Source organism: Ovis canadensis, chromosome 10 (genome assembly GCF_042477335.2).
Source record: "Ovis canadensis isolate MfBH-ARS-UI-01 breed Bighorn chromosome 10, ARS-UI_OviCan_v2, whole genome shotgun sequence".
Taxonomy (NCBI): Eukaryota; Metazoa; Chordata; class Mammalia; order Artiodactyla; family Bovidae; genus Ovis; species Ovis canadensis.
Window position 1 is genome coordinate 39,580,327 of NC_091254.1, and position 5,621 is coordinate 39,585,947.

General features: G+C 41.4%; 1 pseudogene; it reads left to right on the plus strand.

Moving 5' to 3' along the window:
- The first annotated feature begins 485 nt into the window (after positions 1–485).
- On the plus strand, positions 486–818 carry LOC138931603 (U6 snRNA-associated Sm-like protein LSm3 pseudogene; annotated as a pseudogene).
- The last annotated feature ends 4,803 nt before the right edge of the window (positions 819–5,621 follow it).

A 5,621-nucleotide genomic window follows, 5' to 3' on the forward strand; every position in this document is an offset into this window, starting at 1 on the left:
GGACTGTAGCCCATGAAGCTCCTCTGTCCATGGGTTTCTCTAGGTAAGAATACTGGAGTGGGTTGCTATTTCCTTCTCCAGGGGATCTTCTCTCAGTCAGTCAGTTCACTCACTCAGTTGTGTGCAAATCCTTGTGACCCCATCGACTGCAGCACCCCAGGCCTCCCTGTCTATCTTTAGTTCCTGGAGCTTACTCAAACTCATGTCCATCACATCAGTGATGCCATCCAACAATCTCATCCTCTGTGGTTCCCTTCTCCTCCCACCTTCAATCTTTCCCAGCATCAGGGTCTTTTCCAATGAGTCAGTTCTTCGCATCAGGTGGCCAAAGTATTGGAGTTTCAGCTTCAGCATCAGTTCTTCCAATGAACACCCAGGACTGATTTCCTTTCGGACGGACTGGTGGATCTCCTTGCTGTCCAAGGGACTCTCAGGAGTCTTCTCCAGCACCACAGTTCAAAAGCATCAATTCAAGGATTTGAAAGATGGCGGACGACGTGGACCAGCAACAAACTACCAACACTGTGGAAGAGCCCCTGGATCTCATCAGGCTCAGCCTGGACAAGCAAGTCTATGTGAAGATGAGAAATGACAGAGAGCTTTGAGGCAGGTTACATGCTTATGATCAGCATTTAAATATGATATTGGGAGATGTGGAAGAAACTGTGACAACTATAGAAATTGATGAAGAAACATATGAAGAGATATATAAATCAACAAAATGGAATATTCTGATGCTCTTTGTTTGGGGAGACAATGTTGTGCTAGTTGCCCCGCTGTTGAGAGTTGACTGATAAAAGAGTTTATCACGTGGAAAATGAGCGATACTGTGTGATTGCCTCTTTGAATGTGAAAGATACTCAAAAGAGATATTGATGCACATCTTGATACTAAGAAATAACTAAGAATTCTTCCACTCCTGAAATAAGTTGATTTGTAGATAACTCAGATTCTTCAGCTAAACAACATTTTTATTTTTCTCCAACCCTTCCAATAAATGTGATCACCTTGATACAGAGCTTTTTCAGAAGTTGATTTGCTCCACTGTTTTTTGGACAATTTCTGGGTTTCTTCCTTTAAATTAAATTTGTCATTTTCGTTTTTCATTTTTTGTGGGGGTTTTTTTTTTTAGCATCAATTCTTCAGTGCTCAGCTTTCTTTATACTCTAGCTCTCACATCCATACTTGACTACTGGAAAAAACCGTGCCTTTGACTAGACGGACCTTTGTTGGTCAAGTAAAGTCTCTGCTTTTTAATATGCTGTCTAGATTGGTCATAGCTTTTCTTCCAAGTAACGAGCATCTTTTAATTTCATGGCTGCAGTCACCATCTGCAGATCTTCCCTACCCAGGGATTGAACCCGGGTCTCCTGCATTGCAGACAGATTCTTTACTGCTGAGCCACCTGGGGAGCCCCCGGATTGGAGGGTTCCATGAGAAAATGGGAAGATGGAGAGAAGACAAGAGCAGACAGCTCTCCAAAGTGGGTGTTGAGGCCTGGAGTGGTTGCTGGGCGTGTGTGGAGTTAGAATAGGGTTTTTTAAGGCAGGAGAATTTTTTTAATTTATTTTTAATTGGAAGATAATTGCTTTACAGTGTTGTGTTTCTGCTGCACAACAACGTGAATCAGCTGTATGTATACATATACCTCCCTCCCTCTTGAGCCTCCCTTCCCACCCACCCCCCAAACAGGAGAAATTTTTGCATGACCATATGCTGATAGAAATGATCCTATAAAGGATGAAAGATTTATACGGAAAAGAAATGAAGGGTAATTGCTAGAGCAAATGTTTTGGAGTCGCCAGAGGGTGGTTCAGCTTGAGAGCAGTGCAGCCAGTGGTGGGTGATAGAGGGGAGGCTGCCCTCTGCACTCTGGTGCAGGAGTGATTACAGATGTGATGGTGGGAGTCATGGAAGGTGGAGAGGAGAGGAGGGAGTTTGAAGTGATTTTCCAGGAGAGCAGGAGAGGGAATAAACCCTGCAGCGTGGGGTTGCTGTGCATGCAAGGGTTCACTTGAGGAACACAGTCGTGAATCTAAAGTAAGAGCAGTCAGCATGTGTTTGTGTGTTGTTCTCCAAGCGGATCTAGCTACCTGGTGGCTATGTGAGTTGGCAGGGATATAACTGGAGAGTTGCACTGAGCAACAGAGAAGGTGGGGGCTGCGGAGTGGAGGGAACATGCCAGAATCACTCAGACAAAGAACCAGAGAATTTTGGCCCGGAAGGAGGACGGGAAGTATACCTTAACGAGACCCATGCATCGAGGTCTTGGTCCTGTCTGGTTAAAAAATCACTGGAACCGGGCACCAGATAGAGCAGTAAGACTAAGGGTAAGGTAATAGTGAGAGCAGGTCTAGTAGAGGTGAGAGAGGGGTTACTCAGGGTCCTGGGTAGGGAAAGGGTGCTGTTACTGGTGTAATGACAAGAGTGCTTTCTTGTTTGTGGGAAAGTCAGGTGTGATTATGAAAGGTTATTGAGAGAACACACACACCAATAACTGCAAGACCTCAGTTCTCCAGCCTTGGCAGCAATTGAGAATCCCATTCATATGAACCTTCCAGAAAGCAAATATGTAAAACATGTTTTATTTTAATAATTCTGATAGGATTCTTTCTAATGGCCAGTTAACTGAGTAGCTTCAGTCATGTTGCTGAGGGATATTGTATTCAGTACTTGAATAGAATATGGGCAGGGAGCGAGAGACAGAGAGGGTGAGATAGAGAATGCGTGAGCACATAAAGGAATAATTTACCATCAGCCAATATTCTCAAAAACCAGCCATTTCCAGGAAGTTAATAAAGTTTTCACAAGGTAAAAAATGTTATTTTAATAAATGTAGGAAGAGGAGTCAATTATTCGCTGATCTTGTTTACTTCCACTCAGTAGCAATAAGCAGAAACTAATGTCTGAAAGATCCTGAAACACAGTAAGAGACTCAGATTAATGTAACCCCAGATTTAGAGCTCAGAGCCGAGGAGTCAATGCCAAGTCGTGTATGCGCCAAGAAGGAGGGAGGGAAGTCCTTAGGTTGATAGCCTGTGACTGGATCCAGATGAGCCTCCTCTAGAACTGAGTGGTGAGTGCTCTCAAAATCAGGGAGGATAAAGTCGGCATTTTAAGGATGTTACAGGAAAGCAGATTATCCCAGAAATAATGGTGGGCCCACTGCTAGCTCTCTGGGAGGAAAAAAACAGCACTAAAGCTTTATTCCTACTTCACTCAGCAAAAGTAATTCCTAATAAAGATTTAGGAATTTAAAAACTGAACCCAAAAGTCATTAAAGAAAACAGATGAATGTTTTTGTAAACTTGAAGTGATGACTTCTTTGTTTTTTTATCTTGTTAATTGGATGATAATTGCTTTACAATGTTGTATTGGTTTCTGCTGTAGTGATGACTTATTTTAAAGAATAGCAATGAGGTCCAGACCCATGTGATTAAACACACACACACACATACACTGTATAATTTTTCATGTTTCTTGAACACTGTAAATTTTCAATTATGAGTCACAAGTGGCAGGTTTCCCTAAAATAAAATAAAACAAGCACCTCTTTAAATCAATAAGGAAAATACAAGTAGAGAAAAATGGGCAAAAGTCATGTACAGCATTTCATAAAGATGAAACATAAAGGAGGTGAATATATGAACAGATGTTTTCACTAGTCATTGATAACAGTGAGCTATTTCTCACCTACAAGATTTAGCAAAGATTATAAACATTAACACAGTGTTGTCAAGAGGGTGGGAGAAAACTGTCCTAGGTGTGGAAAGGAGCTTGAATTTGTATCACTTCTTTGGTAACGTCCATCAAAATTTCAAATGTACATGCTTTTAATCCCACAGTTCTATATCTAGGAATGCATTGTAAGTTCAAGACTCTTCTCCTCCAGATGGGCCATACAGGACATGAGAAGGGCACAAAAATACAATTTTCTTCCTCCTATTACAACACAGAATTGCCCCTTCTCTATAAATTGAAACCAACTCCTAAAGAGAGGTAATAATCTCTCCCACTTTTCCATGTCATTTAATACAGTCACCACCAGAAGTCTTAGCTTCCCATGTTCCTTTCCCACCGTTTTGACATCCCCAATGGGGACCCGGGCACTCCCTTACCCTGAACCCAGGCTCCTCTTAATAGAATTCAGTCCTTGTCTGATCTTTTGTACTCTACTGTGCTGCTTTCTAGACTCACCTTCTACTCCAGTCCTGGGTCGCATCCCCTCTCGATGAGGATGAGAGGCTAAGTCCCTTTAGCAAGTACCCCCTCCCTCTTGAACACTGGAGAGTCCTTCAGACAGGGTAGATCCCATAGCACAGTGAACATATCTCTCATTTTAACAAACCAACTCAAAAAAATCTTTTGACTTGACCTCACATTCTTTCAGTTAGTGCTCCATTTCTCTATCTCTGTTAGAGTAAAGCTTCTTGAAAGAACTGTTTCATGCTTTCCATCTTCACTTCCTCACCTCCTATTCTCTCTCTGGCAACTCTTTTTTTTTCTTTTCGGCCATGCCATACAGCATGTGGTATCTTAGTTCCCAGACCAGGGATCAAACCTTCGCCCTCTGCAGTGGAAGTGCAGAGTCTTACTGGACCACCAGAGAAGTCCCTCTCTGGCATGTCTTTTTACTGAAGTATAGTTAATCTACTGGGAGGTGCACGTAGAGGAAGTATACAACTCAATGAATTATCATAAAGTGAACACACTATGTGCAGACCCCCTGAGCAGGAAATAGAACACTGTGCACATGTCAGAAATCTTGTTCCCTTTTCTTCTCACTCCTCCAAAATAACTACTATTCTTATTTTTAACACATGGTTTTGCCTGTTTTTGAGAAAGTGTTTTGCAGTAATGCCATGCGTATTTCTTTGCCATGTTTTCTTTTGACCAACATTGTATATGTGAGATTCACTCAAGCCGTGGAGTGGAGGTTAGTTAGATCACATAGGGCCTAAGAAATCCAGGTAAGAATTTTTTAAAAAATATTTTTTTTCCAAAGGGAAATGAAGCCCTTGGAAGGTTTTAATAGAGGAGTGACATGATATGATGTTTGCACAAGAAGGTTCACTTGACTTCTACCCTAAGAACAGACTGTGGGCTGTAGGGTGAACGTGAAACCAGAGGCACTGGTTAGGAAAGCTGTTGCAACAACCCAATCACACTATTAAATTCTTCAGCTTTAAAAATAAAAGGCATTTTAGGTCAGTCCCTCAGAGGAGCTAAATCAAAGCAGTAATAAACGGAGCTCAGTGTTGGACCTGCAATAATGAGGCCAGCTATCACAGTTTAGGCCCAGAAAATAATTAACACCTTCACAACAAAAGTAGCCACTGGAAGCAACTGTAATTTTCAAAATTAAAATAGGATAATTTATGGCTGAGAATAAATAGAAGCACTGATATTTTGAAACTGTGGGTCTTAAAAGTAAATACTTCATCAAACATAGAAATCAAACTCAAGGCTAGAAAAATCAATCTAATTTCAACTCCAAGGGGGAAGGATGGTATAGTAATGACTCATCAAAAGCTAATTGATAGGCAATATTAAAGCTATGGATTGCTTAAACATACATAATTGGAGATACAGTAACACCCTGTCCAGCTGTAAGGTTTTGC